Source organism: Cervus canadensis, chromosome 15 (assembly GCF_019320065.1).
Source record: "Cervus canadensis isolate Bull #8, Minnesota chromosome 15, ASM1932006v1, whole genome shotgun sequence".
NCBI lineage: Eukaryota > Metazoa > Chordata > Mammalia > Artiodactyla > Cervidae > Cervus > Cervus canadensis.
Window position 1 is genome coordinate 24330475 of NC_057400.1, and position 17889 is coordinate 24348363.

The window sequence follows — 17889 nt, forward strand, 5'->3', positions numbered from 1 at the left end:
TACAGAAACCATATCCTGATTGGGATTCTAGACAGCTGGGCAACACATTTCTTCTACAAAGAAGAAATCTCAAAACAGAAGCCATGCTAGAAACAAACACTAGTTGCATTTCCTGCCTTTAAAAAAAAAAAATTATGCTCAGCAGTTTGAAAAGGCAAAAAAAAAAAAAAAAATCTGCAATGAAAATATGAAATCTGTCCATCTCATCTTTTGCAAAACTTCAGCATCCTCTGGGACTGTGTAACTGCTCATGTTTCCATGAGAGCTGACAATGTAAAGCTGGACAGAGGCCTGAGTTGGTATCTGGTAGCACAGAATTGTCAGTAAACTGTCTCCCTGGTTTATAGCACTGTCAGAATGCAATACACTCAGCACAAATTATGCTGTATTAGAACCTTTGATACTAGTGATTTTGTCCAAGCTGTGTTGTGGTTTTTTTTTTTTTGGATTAGATGATAAAAGATATGCCAGTCTCCCTCAAATTTTACTAATCAGATTATCTTGTGAATGAAATTACAGGAGTGGAGCTGTAACATTTGTTCTAACACCATACCTTCCCCTTCTACATGCTGGTTGCTGACAACAGAGCTAACATAGGAGATAATCAGTGCTGGATACAAAGAGAGTGAATGTGTACATCATTGTGATTTCCTCTATGTGTGTGTATGTATGTGAGTGAATATGTGTGTGTGTGTATGCACGCATGTGCAAGGCAATAGAGTGGCAGTCCAGTGGTAATTCCTTGAAAAGCAAAACGGGATATGTGATTGCAATGCATTCCTTTTTGTATTCTAAGATAGAACATAGCTGCTTTGGGCATACCCTCTCTGTATTAACACCTTTTATCTCCTCCATGTTCACATTCCACGATGTTTCCTTTTCAGAAGGTTCTAAATGTATATTTTTTAAATGAATAAGCCCTACCCACGATTAGACTAGACAAATGAAAACTGATTTTGGTGATTTTCAAGAACAGTTTAATTGCAATTTATGTATTTCACTAACTTTCTTGAATGCTATAATCATCAGCAATTCTAAATACACCAGTTGAATGATTCAATTTGTTTTGGTTTTCTGTTTGACTCACTAAATCACTAGGAATTGGATACCCTTATTATACTTCCAGATCAGATGGCATACAAGTTAAATTCAAAGTGATCACTTTTGAAAAGCACTTCCTAATTGTAACTAGTAATGATGAGGATAATAACAATTATTATTATAAAAGTAGCGAACATATTTTCATAATTTATTATGTACCAGGCACTCTACCAAGTGTTTTACTTATTTTAGTCCTACCATTCCATAGAATGTGGGTTATTACTGTTTCTATTTTAAAGGTGGGAAGCTTAGACCCAGAAATGTTAAATAATGCCCTCAGGCCATAAAGCAAGTGCGTGAGAGGGCTCGGACTAGATCCCACATCTCTATGTCTCAACCAGTGCCCAAAACCACTGCTGAGTTTGACTTTGCCCATTCGTTGATTGTTTATTAACTCCTTACAAAAGTGAAGATCAGTCTCTTCATGTTTTACCCACTTCTTAGTGGCTTTCTATTTTCTGGTATTTGTAAGTGACAAGTATTGTCGTGGGAGTTTGACTGAAACTTTTCAAGAAAGAGAAATTCCTGGGAAAACGCCGAATGCTACAGTTAGGAAGAAGTCTGACGCCTGACACTACCATTCTCAGTAGAGCTTCATGTATCTATGTTTGGAACAAGAAACTACCACAATATTCTGTTGCAACCCTCACAAAGAGTCATGAAAGACTCTAGATTCACTGGCTGTTGATGCGTTAGTGAGCCGTGCCCTGCCCTGTTTGTTATATTTGGTGACAGCTTTCAGTGACATTTTGCTGATGCTTCTCCTCCATTCTACGAGGGCATCCCCCAAAGAAACTGGTCTATGATCTTAGATGTCAACTTATCATCAGCCAGTGACACTGCGTTGATTCTTTGGAATGATCTGTGATGCGACTTGTGTGGGGGTCCTTTTACAAAGGACAGAGTTTAGCACTGAGGATGCTGCCTCACTGTCTTGAGAACTTCTGAAAGTGGGTCTTAGAGATCCGACCAGTCTGAACTCCCCCTCCTTTGACACCAGAATTCTGGTTTGAGCTGCCCATCGGGCTTATTGGTCAAACTCTAAATTGAGTTCAGACTCCCTTTTATATTACTTAGATGCTCTCTCTCACCCTTTGAAAAAAAAGGACAAGGAAGCCTGGCATCCTTTTTGGAAAATATTAATTGTAAAACCTCCCGAGCCCGTGAGACAATAGAGGATTGTGAGGCACTGGGAGAAGACCTGACTGAGACTTTTCCAAACTGGTGTTACTTGGTACACAATAACAAATCTTCCCTCTAAGCATTTCTCTGAACTGGAGGAAGTTACTTTTTACCAGAATTTTAGACATGCTTTCCATATATAGAAAAATAATTTAAAGGAACATTCTCAGGGACACCCTCCTTCACTTTTTCACACCCAGAGGAACAAAATATATAAATGCCATAAATCTCCATGGCCAAGAATCTTAATTGGGTATGTGGGTGTGTGTACGTGTGTGTGTTCATACGATTGTGTGTGTGTTATTTTTAAATGGAAGAGGATTTTTTTCCCATTAATTTACAGTCTTATACTTTGCATATCTTTATTCACCCATATCTTACTGGCATAATAATCCAAATTAAATATTGGCTTAAAGAGATGAACTTGCTTATTTTGATCATGCTAAGAATAAGCTCCATTGAAAATAAACTATTAGAGGAACAATTTTGTGTTGCCAGCTATATCTAAACTACTTTTATATAGATTTGTACCACAAAGCAAAAGAAAGCAAAGCATTAACTTTAGTAGCTATCCTGGTGCTTTTCATATTATTTGCAGCATCAAAAATTGAATAAGAGAAAAGGAAAGTGAGAAAGAATGTGAACAATTGGCAGTTTCACCATGAAATAAGCGATTGGATGAAACAGGAAAAGATCCGGAAAAGGATTTCCAAACTTCTAGTTCTGTCCTCATAAAATAGCCCTTGTATCAAGTCCATTCATTTTTCTATTAAGAGAGTTTATATTGCCCTCTTATTATTTTTAAAATGAGGTATTTCCTTAAGCCTACTCCCCTCTCACCACCAAGCACAGCAACAACAAACGAACTGTGTTATTTGCTTTATCCATTCCACAGGGCGGTTTTTTGGTAAGTTGAATCACTGATATTGCACCTTTCTGGCTTCCATGTGACAAGATTATCTTTTAACAATGATTTATTTTTCCCATTAAAGCTGAAAAGATCACTTGATCATAAAAGGGCCAGACTCTAACATCATTCAGGGCTTTGGAAACTTTCTCAGACCTCATTTTTCAGCTACATTGAGTCAGAGGGCTCAAAGACTATTGATGCCAAAGCTTATATTGCTTCCTAGCTGCTTAAGAAAATGTATTTGTTATTAGTAAGTAACGCTAAACACAGAGGTCGAAACAATAAGATCTTCACATGCACATATATTTATATAGTTTTTAGTTTCATGTAATATTCTAATTACAACTTTCAAACACTTTTAGTCTTTAAAGTAAACAAATTCTACCTACTTATTTTAAAACAAATGACACCATTCATTTATTATAAACTATATTTTATAATTCATTGTATACCAAGCAATAAGGAACTGACTTAACTCTGTGGTGAAACAATCAAAGACACAGACCATCTAGTCAGGAAAGAGCACTGGGTCAGCATCGATGAAACTGCCTCCTTATCTTCATTCTGAGCTATTTGTTAGTCTAATAGAAATTACATTAACCCCTTCGAATCACAGACTCTTCATTTCCAAAATGGGAATAATCATGAAAATGTAAGGACTTTAAAAACTCTGAATCAAGCAATGATAATCAGTATTAGATTCAATTAAGATGACAAGTGCTTACTTGAAATCAAATCAATATTACTTAATTGTCTTAATAATAACATGATAATAAATATTAATAATCAAATATGGCTTTTGGCTTCCACATGATTGAGTTTTCTCTGATGATAATAATATTATTTTTCTTTAGAGACTATCCAATGATTCGTCTCATTTCTAGCCAAATTCATAGGAAGTCTTTATTTTATCTTTATCTTATCCAAAGGCTTTTGGGAAATTCCAGATTCCGAAAGAATAGCCTCATGTTCATTGGAGGGGAAGAATAAAATCTACTGAAATTTTCAAGCCTACTTTAGTTGTGCTTTTTCCATTGGGTCAAAAAATTGAGTCCAGAAATAATACTGGTCAGAGATGTGCAACTACCAATCTTCAAGGAAACCTCTATGGATATTTATAAAAATCCATCATCATCATTTATCATTATTATTAGAATTAATGCATAGTCATTAAAAATTAATAGAAAAAACACATTGAACTTACTTCTATTCTAAACAAAGTCTAAAGCATTGGTTCCCAGCCCTGACTATATTTCAAAATTGGGTTGGTTATCTACTGCTGGGTAACAATGTTACCAGCAACTTAGCTGCTTAAGCAACACATATTTATAATTTCCCAGTTTTTGTGAGTCAGAGGTAGATTAGCTGAATTCTGCATAAGACCGCAATCAAGGTGTCCGCCAGGGATGGGCCCTAATCTGGAAGCTCAAGTGGGGACAGGTCTGCTTCCAAGCTCCCGTGGTTTTGGCAGGATTTAGTTCCTTATAGGTTGTTGAACTTAAGGCCTCAACAATACTGGCTGTTGGTCAAAGGCCTTGTGGACCTCCCCATATTCCATCTCACAATATGGCAGCTTTCTTCATCAGAGCAGTTAGGGAGAAAGACCAGTGGCTGACGTAAAGTTATAATCTTTTATAAGATATCAAAAAGGTTATAACTCAACACCGTTGGTGCATACTGTTGGTTAGAAGCAAGTTGTGGTTCCTATCCATACCTTAGAGGAGGGGATTACAGGAGGCATGAAGACGAGGAGGAAGAGATAACCAGGGATCATTGTAAAGTCTGTCTACCGCAAGAATCAAGTAGTGGGGCTTTTTATGTTTTTTAATTTTATTTATTTCTTATAGATCATGGCCACTGTTTGTTTATTTTTTAAAATAGTGTATAGTTGCTTTACAATGTTGTGTTTCTGCTGTGCAACAGTGAATCAGCTATATGTGTGTATATATATATCTCCCCTCCTTGAGCCTCCCTCCCTCCCACCCACCATCCCACTCCTCCAGGTCATCACAGAGCGCCAGGCTGAACCCCCTCTCTTATACAGCAACTTCCCACTAGCTGTCTGCTTTACACATGGTAATGTATATATTTCAATGCTGCTCTCTAAATTTGTCCCCCATTCTCCTTCCCCCGCTGTGTCCACAAGTCCATTTTCTATGTCTGCATCTCTATTCCTGCCCTGCATATTTGATTTTTGAAGTTCAGTCATAAAAACTCTGATGCAAAAGGCTGAGGTTAGAGCTCTAAATATTCATTTTCAAAGAAAAACTTTCCAGCCGAGTCAAGTGCATAGCCAGGTTTGGGAGCCCCTGTGCAATGTCCAACTAGTTTTATTCTGGCTATTTAGAGAAAACATGAGCTACAAACCATAAGACATGTGAGATGTGTTTTTAAGAAAAGAAGAAATAGACTGTGAACCCTTTTTGTTAACCAATTTTCTAATGATAAACGGTTTTCTCTTTGACTATTGATTGATATAATAATGTTAACTAACTTTTATGAAGTCTGAATCATGATCTAGAATGCAACTAGGAAATTAATGTCATGAATGTAACATGTATATTATTCATATGATTAAAATTGCTGACGTTTTTCATAACTCCAATCCTTTTCCAATATTGTAGATTCTGGAATAAATGAAAAGGAAAATTGTTGTGCCTAAGGATTTGCTAACAAAACTAAAGGGTAAATAATATTTAAAAATGTAACAGAATAATACTAACACTAGCTAGTGCTTAATTGAGAATCTACTACATGGCAGGTATGCAAAGTTAGAAGTATCTCTAATCCATATAGCATTTTGCTAGGTAGATAAACTTTATTATCCACATTATGCATACATGAAAATTGTGGTTCAGAAAGATTAAGTAACCTTTCTAAGGCCACAAGGGTAATATGTTTTAAAGCCAGACAATGAACCCACTTTAAACTTACTCCAAAGAATATGTCACTGGTTGCTGGATTCAATTTACTGTAGGGGAGGGAAGAGAGAGACATTTTCTTCTTTTTAACATCAAAGAACCAAAAACCACTTCTTATTATGCTACTATACTTTCTTGATGTCCAGTCTGTGGGACTGTTATAAAAGGAAACCTCATTTTAAAGTGTTCTTTCAATAAATAACCCTTAACTGCCTGTGACTTCATGGAGGGTAGTAAGTTTGATTCATTTTTGTATCCCTAGTACAACAAAGTGCACAATACTCTTTATGGGTTAAATAAAGATTTGGTGCAACAAAATTAGAGAATGATGACCTTCTGATAAACTCCTATCAAATGGTATCATAGGTACATTGTGTTAGGTTCTACTTCTTAGGTATCTCAATAAAGAACACTCAAGCAATATTTCGATTTATTTTCTCCCAGACTCCTATAAATTAACACTTAATTTAGATTGAATAAAAAAATCATGGGACACAAATAAAGAGTGAAAAAATCCCAAATTCCCATTCTCTGCCTCAGTGAGGAAAAGCTTGAGGAGAGATGATTTGCTGCATGTCATTGGCTATTGGGCAAGACAGGCATGCTATGGGAAATAGTGGTGCTACTTTGCTTGCCATCTTGGCTCTCCAGAATGTTGGAAATGACGAAGTAGAGAGAAAATCAGAATTGACTAAATAGAGATGAAATTGATTGTATTACTCTTGTTAAGTCCTTGCACTGAATTTTGAATTCTGAAAGTATGCTTTGGTTTTTGTTTTCACACAGGAAAGTCCCTGTTGCCGATAATTTTGGCTTCAGTGACTCACATATGGCACCTCTTTTTCAAGGCACTCCACGTAGTTGAAAAGCATTTCCTAACAAAAGTGTGCTATGGGGGGGTGGGGTGAAAAAGTATTCTTATTACTTCAAAGTTTCTTCTAGAAAGAAAAAGTAGCAAGTATAGAGGCAGGAAGGAACTTTTCCAGGTCCCCATGATCTCCCTGAAGAGAAGCATCCAAAGTTTACAAAGTTAGGGGTGAAGCAATGATCAGATGAAAATCTGAGTGACTTAGTCATGCGGACTTCAAAATCATCCTCTGGATATACCTTCACATTCATGGCCTACTGGAGATGGAGTGGTAGGTATGCCTGTCCACTTTCCTCTTCTCTGAGGGGCCTGAAACATCAGAATTGATATGGAAGTGAGAAATGAGCTTCAGAAAATAAGATTTTGGCTTTTACATCATTTGTTCATTGACAGACACTCAAAACCTTCTTACTTTGTGCCAGGCAACATGGAGGATGCTGGAAATATAGCAGTGAATACAGCAAATGACGTTCTCATTGACATGGAGCCTATATTTCCATGGATATTCGAATCTAATAGCCAAGAAACCTGTTGGTCTAGTCAATGTAAATTAGTAAGAAACTCCTAGGATCTGCAGGCCCCACAAATTCTTTTTCCTTCCTATCTCTCTGATCTTACTGTGTCCCTGTCTCTCATCTTACTAGTCTCCAACCACCCTGGCTTCCTTCCTTCCTTCCTCAGACACATGAAGCTCATTTCCTTCCCAAGGCTTTGGATTCTGCTCCTGTGTGCCTGAATGTGCTTCCTCCAGTCCCTACCGGACTCACTCTTCTCAACATTCAAATCATTTTTTCAGCAAGACCTTCCATTACTAGCATGTCTGAAACATGCCTCCACAGTATCCACCCATCCACTCTCCATCCCAATGTTTTGTTTTCTTTACAACACATACTATCTGAAACTGCCTTGCTTCTTTATTTGTTGCTTCAGTTACTGCCCTCCTCCTCTACACTGTAGCCTCTATACAAGCAAGATTTTGCCTGGTTTGGTCTCCTAAGTAACCCCCCCCCAGTTCTTACTATACTTAGAACATAATAGCCTTCAAGTAGGTTTTTGCGTAATGCGAATTAATTCCTTAAGTGAATTAATGAATAATGTTGGACCACCAGTGATGGTTAGGCCTGAATAGACTACCAGGCTTCTTAGGGCCAAGGTGTTATATAACCCTAAGAAAAAAAATCTTCAGAGTTTGAAAGTTTATGTCCAGTCGACCCGATAAACCACCAACTTCTCTTTACCTCTTGCCTCCACATGAGGTCATAATCTGATTGTCCAACATGGACCAGATAATAAAGACTTAGCAAAATAAAGAGGCAGCTGTTAAGATGGAAGACCAGAGCCAGCACTAACATCCTGGCCCAATAGGCCAAGAAAAACTGCCTGCACAACGGGCAACTCTCAACCCAGGTGGTAAGACCACAGTTAGGACTGTCGTCTACTTATGTGAATGTCCACAGTGTGATTCCTCTCAGTGATGCTGCTGATTGCCAAGGCCCTGCCAGCCCCATGCCAGTCTGCCAAAAGCCACCTCTCAAATTTCAAGGCTCAAACTGCAAGGGACTTTCCTGGTCTTGCAATGCCCCACCCCCCAAAGTATTATAAATTTAAAAGTATATAAAAATCAAGAAATGAGGAAAATTAGTTTAAGGAATAAAATAAGACTTTAATTTGCCTAAGGATGACTTGAAATGGAGATTTATTTACTCAAAAATATTTACTGAAAAACCTTTTGTGAGTCAGGGCCTCTTCTAAGTACTGAGAAGAGCCCAAGGGAGTCAAGATCTGGTGAAGTATTCATTTTGATGACAAGTGATAGATTATAATCAAATATACAAGGTGCTTACTAGATAAGCCAAGAATCAAGATGGTGACATGATAAAGAATAACTGAAGGGATGAGGAAGATGGTGCTTATTTTCAATGATCTGTGAAGATCTCTTTGAGGAGGTACCATCTGAGTAGAGACTTGCCCCGGCAGGAAGGAGACGGGGACATAAAGATGTGGAGGGAGAAATGACCAGGCGGAGGAAAACTGGTCCCAGAGAATCAGGGTTTGTATGACCTCAGGACACGGAAATCAGAGAGATGGGCAAAGCCACCCAGGGAAACACTTGCAAAACAAGATAAGAAGTTTTGCCTTTCATTCTAAATTCAATAGAAAGTTAAGGTGTGGAGGGGGGTGGCAGATAATCACAAAATGATCTGATATTATTTATTTATTTTTAAATCGTTCTGACTGCTATGAGAAGAATAGACTATAGAGGACAAGGGTAGAAACCAGGGAGCAGTTAGGAGGTGATTGCAGTAGGTCAGTCAAGATATAATGGTCACTGGTTTACATGAGGCAATCTCCATATTATAATTTGTCTTATTTTCCATGTGTCTTTTGAACCATTTCTTTTAAACCATTAGTTGCAATGAGAACACTGAGGTCCAGAAGTTAGATAACTTTGATGGGTTACCGTATCACCTGTTACTAGCTGTGTTTTCTTGCTCAAGTCACTTAGCCTTCCTAGGCCAGTTTTCTTAACTTTAAGGCAAGACCATCTGTTCTCTAGAGATGAGTTAATCACATGAAATAATGAATCAGTTATAGTGGAAAATGCTACATATGCTTGATTTTGCTGGGCTTCACTTTATTATTCATAGACACTGCCTTTTATATAAATTAAAGGTCTGTGGCAACACTGTACCAAGTTTATCCATGCCATTTTTCCAACAGCAATTGCTCACTTTGTGTCTCTGTGTTACATTTTGGTAATCTTCACAATATTTCAAACTTTTTATTGTAATGATTGCTATGGTGATCTGTGATCAGTTGTCTTTGAAGTCACTATTGTAATTGTTTTGGCGCACTGTGAATGGTGCTCATGTAAAGCAGTGAACTTAATCCACAAATGTTGTGTTTGTTCTGACTGCTCTACCATCCAGCCCTTGTCTCTCTCCCTCTGAGGGCCTTCTAGTCCCTAACACACAGCAATTTGGAAAGCAGGCCAATTAAGAACCCTACAGTGGCCTTTAAGTGTTCAAATAAAGAAAAGAGTCACGTGTCTCTCACTTTAAATCAAGAACTGGAAATGATTAAGCTTAGTGAGGAAGGCATGTCAAAACCTTTGACAGGCAGAGAGCTAGGCCTCCTGCATCAGTTAGCCAAGTTGTGAATGCAAACAGAAGATTTTAAAAAAAAACATTAAAATGCAACTCTGAAAGGCTGAAAGTGAAAGTCGCTCAGTCATGTCCGACTCTTTGCAACCCAATGGACTATACAGTTCATGGAATTCTCTAGGCCAGAATACTGGAGTGGGTAGCCCATCCCTTCTCCAGTGGAGCTTCCCAACCCAGGCATTGAACCCAGGTCTCCTGCATTGTGGGAGGATTCTTTACCAGCAGAGCCACCAGGGAAATTAGTAATTCACAAATGATAAGAAAGTGAGTCTTATTGCTTATATGGAGAAAGTTTTAGTGGTCTGGATAGAAGATCAAAAACAGCCTAATAATATTCCCTTAAGCCAAAGCCTAAACCAGGGCAGTGTCCTAACTCTCTTCAAGTTTATAAAGACTGACAAATAAGGAAGCTGCAGAAGAGAAATCTTAAATCAGCAGAGGTTGGCTTAGGAGATTTAAGGAAAGGAGTTGTCTCCATAACATCAAAGCACACGATGAAGCAGCAAGTGCTGGCATAGAAGTTGCAGCAAGTTTTCCAGAAGATCTAGCTAAGATAATTAATGAAGGTGCTACACTAAACAATGGATTTTCAATGCAGATGAAACAGCCTTCTATTGGAAGAAGATTCCATCTAGACTTTCACAGAGAAGAGAAGTCAGTGCCTGGCTTCAAAACTTCAAAGGACAGTCTGACTCTCTTATAAGAAGCTAATGATCTGGTGACTTTAACTTGAAGCCAAAGCTCATTTACCATTCTGAAAATCCTAGGGCCCTTAAGAATTATGCTGTATCCATTCTGCCTGTGCTCTGTAAATGGAACAACAAAACCTGGGTTACAGCACATCTGTTGACAACATGGTTTCCTGAATTTCTTAAGCCCACTGTTGAGACCTACTGCTCAGGAAAAGAAAAAGATTTTTCTTCAAAATATTGCTGCTCATTCACAATGCACCTGGTCACCCAGGAGCTCTGATGGAGATGGACAGTGAGCTTAATGTTTTCATGCCTGCTGACAGCACACATTCTGCAGCCCTTGGAGCAAGGAGTAATTTTTAGTTTCAAGCCTTATAATTTCAGAAATATATCTCATAAAGTTATATAGCTACCATAGATAGTGATTCATCTGATGGAATTATACCAAGTAAATTGAAAACCTTCTGGAAAGGATTCACTATTCTAGATGCCACTAAAAACATTAGTGATTCATGGGAAGAACTGGAAATATCAACATCAGTAGAAGTTTGGGAGAAGTTGATTCCAATCCTCATGAATGACTTTGAGGGGCTCAAGACTTCAGTGGAGGAAGTGACTGCAGATGCAGTGGAAAGAGAAAGAGAACTAGAAGTGGAGCCTAAGATGTGACTGAATTGCTACAATCTCATGATAAAACTTGAATGGATGAAGAGTTGCTTTTTATTGTTGAGCATAGAATTTGGTTTCTTGAGGTGAAATTTACTCCTGGTGCACAGGCTGTGAGGATTCTCACAATAGCAGAAAAGATTTAGATCATTACATAAATTTAAATGATAAAGCAGAGGCAGGGTTTGAGAGGATTGACTCTAATTTTGAAAGATGTTCTACTGTGGGTAAAATGCTATCAAATAGCACTGCACTGCAAGCTACAGACAACGTGTTTGTAAAGGAAGAGTCTATCAACATGGCAAACTTCATTGTCATTTTTTAAGAGATTTTCCCCAGCCAACCCAGCCTTCAACAACCACCACCCTGATCAGCCTGCATCCACTAACATTATGGCAAGACCCTCCACCAACAGAAAAATTATGACTCACTGAAACCTCAGCTGATGGTTAGAAGTTTTAGCAATGAAGTATTTATAATTAAAATATGTACATTATTTTTGTAGACATAATGCTACTGTACACTTAATAGACTACAGTAAAGTGTAAATATGACTTTTATATTCACTGAAAATTTGTATGTTTCACTTTATTGTGGAATTTGCTTTACTGCTGCATTCTGGAATCAAACCCATGATGTCTTCAGGGTATGCTTGTAGAATCAGAAATTATATCGAAATGTGTCCCTGACAACCATCCTAGTGGTGATAGCTATTTTAATACAATGAGGTGTGTATTTTTTAAAAGGAAAGAACTTTTGGTAAAAGGCTAATCTCATATCTTCCTTGGATTATTTAAATGTAACTCAGTTTTTTCCCTGAATCACCCCAACCCTCAGGAATTGCTGCTCCTTTTAAATTATATGTTTGCAGTTTCAGCTAGTTGATTCACAGAAATCTCATGTTGTGTGTGTTGTCATTTATTATTAGCAAGCACTATGTTCATATCTTATCTTCTCAACACTCTGAACACTCCTTAAGAGCAGAGACCATAAGTCTGTCTGTCCTACTTTGCTTTGAAAGCTCTCTTGCAGTGGATAGAATCTCTATGCACTTTAATTACTATATTGATCGGATCCAGAATTGGGATATTTCCTTCAAAAAGAAAAAGAAGTATTTTACACATGCTAGAGAACACTCTCAAAATGAACTATTTCACTGCGCATTGCCAAACTCTCTTCCAGAAACAATGGCAAGAAATGCATAAAATGTCTGACTAGGTACTGGTGACTTTTATTGTCTTCCTTTTTTCTAAAACATGTTCTAACTTCCTACAGTTAACACATGTTTCTTTTGAAATAACAAAAGAAATACATGCTTTGTTTTAAAAGAGTTGTGCAAATTCGCTTTAGGAGAATGGTGCTCACCCTTAGAACTTGCCAAGGGAATGTTGGTACTTGATTCTCTAAAGCATTTTCAATGCAGTCTCACTGCTGCTACTGCTGCTAAGTCACTTCAGTCGTGTCCGACTCTGTGTGACCCCATCGTTGGGATTCTCTAGGCAAGAACACTGGAGTAGGTTGCTATTTCCTTCTCCAGTGCATAAAAGTGAAAAGTGAAAGTGAAGTCGCTCAGTCATGTCCGACTCTTCGCGACCCCATGGACTGCAGCCTACCAGGCTCCTCCATCCATGGGATTTTCCAGGCAAGAGTACTGGAGTGGGGTGCCATTGCCTTCTCCGGCTGTCTCACTAGATCTGTATAAAAAAGCTGTTCTCTTTATAGATGAATGAAAGTCCCTATGAGTTTAAATGACCTGCTAAAACTTGCATTTGTTTCATTCAAGTGATATTTTGAGAAGGCACTGTGTCTCATGGTAATCTAGAGACAAAATGGATTTAAGGCCCAGCTAAAATCTTCAAAAACCTGGTCTCCATCTTGGATGCTCTCAGGGTGAGCAGAGTGTCTGATAGTTTACTTAACGTAATGTCCATGAGATCCTAAAAAACTCACTAGAATAATGTTGTTTAAATAGCAGTTTGTCTTGCTGTTTCACCATCTCATCTTTTACATTTTCCCAGATTGCTTGTTTTTTTTTGTGGTCTCCCCACTCCCTGCTACATCTTTCTCTTGTGAATGGCCTGTTCACCCTTCTGGTTAAATCGTTCCTTTGACAACCGTAAGGGTTGTCTCCTTTCTATGCTCGAGATATTTCAATTCAATGTCCCATCAGACACAGGGACAGAAATATGTGTGTATATTATTATTTGATTGGTCCCAATGGAAGGAACAGCAGATCTGTCTTTCTGAGCAAGAGACACACCATCATTGGTTTTGCTGACTGGTAACTTCATCTCTTTAAGACGAATCTCATGATTCCTGGGATCAATCTCAACAGAAGTTAGCTTCTTCTTCCACGGTGTTCCTGTATGATTGTGTACCTATGGTTCAGCAGTGGTTTTAGTCTATTTTGCATCATATCTTTCTCCCTTTCCTGACCATTAGATTCCGGGAAGTGAAATGTGCTTCACGCTTACTTATGGATTTCCCATTATGCCCGTCATGTGCCAAATACATTATAGGCCCTCAGTAAAGTTGTCCCTGCCAGAGCCTGTGATTTCTGCTTGCCAAATACTCAGCCAGGAGAATATATGCCTTGGCATCAGCATTGCACTTCTAACCCCAGAGAGCTATCTGACTTGAAACTGAGGTCAGTCATCTCAAAGTGCAGAGGGACCAAAGTGTGCGTTTAGAGCCTTCAAGCTATTCTGCCCTCACCTATGAGGCCCCCAAAGCCTGCTTTCTCCACTTTCATACTCACAGCACCCAAGCATCTGCTCTATTCCTTTCCCTCTCCCTTTTCTGATACTCTTTGCTGACCTTTATCATCCTCATTCCCAAGAGTCTGCTCAGACCTTGTAAGGTGACAATCTGTTAACCTCAGTAAACTAGTTCAGACTCTTTACTACGTAATAGAGTGATATAAGGGGACTCCTATAACCAGGCCAATAGTGAGGGTATCAGGTTTCTACGTAAGGCATTTTCAAAAAGTAATGTTGACTCATCTCAAAATCATACCACTTTGACAACTTTAGAGCCAACTGTGCCTGGAATTTTCTTTTTATGGCTCAAATGTGTAGCTCTCATATGTTAATTCTGAATTAATATAGCCCTCCTGAATCTTAAATCCAGGTGTAATTTCTGAGATCACTGTTCTCAATACTAATCCAGTTATCTGACAATTTATTCTAATCAAAAACTTTTAAATATAAAATATACAATTGAAACAAAAAAAGACCATATTAAGACCCATCTAAAACACTTAAAAGTGAAGTATACCAGCTGGATAAATTCAAATCTCCAATTACAAAACTGGAAATTCAAAAACGGAAAAAAACTTAGATATTTTTATATGTTTCTTCATTTATACCACCTTGTGTGTTTATAAAAGAAATAACATTCAGGTACTTTTCATTTCACTGTGACAAGAGAAGAAAATGCAAACCACAGTGCAGCCTCATGACTCAAAAGTCTGTAACTGGTATTAATGAACTTTTAAAATGCTAATTTTAACGCTTACCCCAACAGAAAGACGCCTTAGAGCAAAACCTCTCATTTCTTATCTGCTGAAAGCAATGTGTTTGCATCCCTTACAAAAAAAAAAAAAAAGGGTTGAAATAGGACTTTTGAATGGTTTAAAGTTTCAAGGACTTCTCTTGTTCACAGTTATTCTTCTAGAGAAAAGAAATGTATAAAATCACATCCCTTAATGGTCCCTCTGCTTGAAAATGGAAATATTCCCAAATATGTTCCACTGTAGGAAAATCAAAAATAACATGTAAACTACAAATATGTTAGCCAATTGAGAATATTTATTAACTAAATAATTTAATAATAAAGAAAATGCCTACTTGATTAATTGTTACAGAGTAAAAATTACAATAAAACTGTCTTGATCAGTGCTTTGCAGAAGCGCCATTACTGTCTGTGCAGTTGTTTAACAAGGATTTAATTGGAAAGATAAGTGAATGCACATTTAAAAGTATTGTTAATTTGCTTTATAATCACCTCATCCTTCACAGTATTGACAGCACAAGGCAGAAACCCCTTTCTGTTTTACAAGTATTATTTTCCATATGTGCACAATAAATTCTGAAGCAGTAATTGGAAATTTTATGGGTTCCAACATACCTAGTATAGTATGTTTAGAGGTGCACTCTTCCTTTGTAAGAGGTAACCCAGTTCTAGTTGTTGGAAACAAGTGACAAATCTGACTTACATATTTCTCCCATTCACTGCAGATCATAATCATATTTTTTCCATTTATAGAAAAATTACAGCTTTTATGTTTTATGTTTAATAAAATCAGGATTGAGAGGAGGAAAAGTTGTCTGAATTATTTTTATTCTGTGACTATTTATACTATTTTCTTGAAAATACATGTGAACAGTAGAGAATGGTTTCTAGACTGTATGGATGGTCATAGCAAAATGCATTTTCCTGAAAATAGTTGCTCCTGAATCTGTTAAAGGAAACAAGAAAAGGTGCAAAGAACTTCTTCTATGCACGATGTCTATTCCTATGCCACTTATGCTAGCATAAACACACTCCATTATCCTCACAAACCCTTTAGAGTTTGGAATCATTGAGTCAAAAATCTCATCAGTATGACTTTCGAGATTGTGTGACTATAATACCTCAGATTTCTAGGAGTGGGAACGTTGCTGACCAAGTCTCCATTGCCCAGAGCCCAGAGACCTTTTTCTATTTATTTTTAATTGGAGGATAATTGCTTTACCATGCTGTGTTGGTTTCTGCCATACAACATGAATCACGATAGTTATATATATATATATATATATATATATATATATATATATGTCCCTTTTCTCTTGAACCTTCCTTCCACACCCCACCCTACCCCACCCCTCTAGGTTGTCACAGAACACAGGTTGAGTCTAACTAACACTGTTTTAAAAGCAGGTCCTTTGCTTAGTCTAAAGGGGAGAGAGAGTGTATTGTTTAACTGCTAATTCTGAAGGGGGTGACAAGACCCAGGTTCTATTTCAAAAAAGAATGAACATATAAGCCTTGTCTTAAAAATGATGAACTATTAATATAATCAAACCTATTCCAAAGGCAAGAATTGTCCCAGTTGTCTGTTATCTCTCAAAGATAAAGACTACCCCCCCTCCTCGATCTTGATGAGAGGGGCATGTTCCCAAAGTTTCTCAAGTCAGTAACACTAAAACTGTGAAAATATTTAGGAAACATGCTTAATGTCCCCCTCAGCAATGCCCCCAACCTGCTAGAATCGGTAGAAATATTCTTAACGTTGGTTAAGTGTAGATGTTTTTCATGTGGACAGAAAATGTTGCAACAATAAAAGCTTAGAAATTCTTTTGAGGAAAATTTTCGTTAGAATCCTTTTTAGTATAAACCCCTTTGCCCTCTTGATAAAACATGTGACCTCATATAATGTCATGGGAAAAATTATTTTTATATTTAGTTTGGCCATGCCTCTAAACCTCTAAACCTCTCACATTTACAGTAGCTTTTTATACTTACAGGGTAAAGTAGATAGACATCGAGTTTCACATGTCTAGAGATTTGCCAATAAAATGCTAATAGCCAACCATTAGTAATACCTCACCAATCTCACAACTCCTTTTTTAATTCCTTTCTTCATATATGTATGAAAAAGAAATAGAAGTAATCTTTAAAGTATGCACATAAGTGTGCCTGTGTGTCTCTCTCTCCATATATAGATAGATTGATATAGATAGGTAGATACAGTCTCTCTAGTAAAATTCTTCCATGTAAGTTTCACCCTCCCCATATGTATATGTACTTCTGTGTTGTGAAAACCATACACAGGTATATATATGTACACACTTCAAAGATTATTTTTATTTCTTTTGTAAATTTCTCCCTTAGAGGCACGCATTTTAAAATCTTTTGTCTCGGGTGAAAGTGTCTTTGGGACCAAGACCTTTCCCTGCCCCATTTCAACTAGTCAGAGCTGAGGCTGGTGCAGTAATGAAATGTCCAGCTGTCCTTTAATTAACCAAAATGAGGAAAATGGAATGTTTTGATGAGAGAACCAGGATTGTGTGCGGGGTAATGGGAAGACTATATGTTTCTGAGCCTTCCTGAATATGACGGAGCCATGGGGTGCAGGAAAGCGATGAGGCTTGTTTATGCTCCAGTAGGGGGAGCTTTCTTTTCCCTCCTGTACAAACAGCATGGTGCATGTGTTTAAATATGCCATCCTAAAATGCAGACTTTTCATTTTCATTTTGCAAGTGGGAAATTTCGCCATGTGATGGGCACATTACTCTTCTTAGCGACACATTTTGTGCAAACTCATTTGGGAAAGAATAGGAAATTTAGAATACTGCCTTCATATTTCTTCTGGAAATGTTAGCCTGAATCCATTATTTCCAAA

General features: G+C 37.6%; 1 protein-coding gene and 1 long non-coding RNA gene across 5 annotated transcripts in view; one reads left to right on the forward strand and one right to left on the reverse strand.

The window, feature by feature from the left end:
• Nucleotides 1-17889, forward strand: part of ARHGAP15 (Rho GTPase activating protein 15) — a 685399-nt gene that overhangs the window by 483220 nt on the left and 184290 nt on the right. The gene's annotated exons all lie outside the window — the stretch shown is intronic.
• Nucleotides 1-17889, reverse strand: part of LOC122453740 — an 85743-nt gene that overhangs the window by 59751 nt on the left and 8103 nt on the right. Inside the window, exon 3 of one of the 3 annotated variants that reach the window (XR_006273153.1) lies at nucleotides 6989-7291. The exons of the other annotated variants lie outside the window; for them this stretch is intronic. This is a non-coding gene — a long non-coding RNA (uncharacterized LOC122453740). Of the gene's footprint in view, nucleotides 1-6988; nucleotides 7292-17889 lie in introns of those variants that run through there. 3 annotated transcript variants of the gene reach the window in all.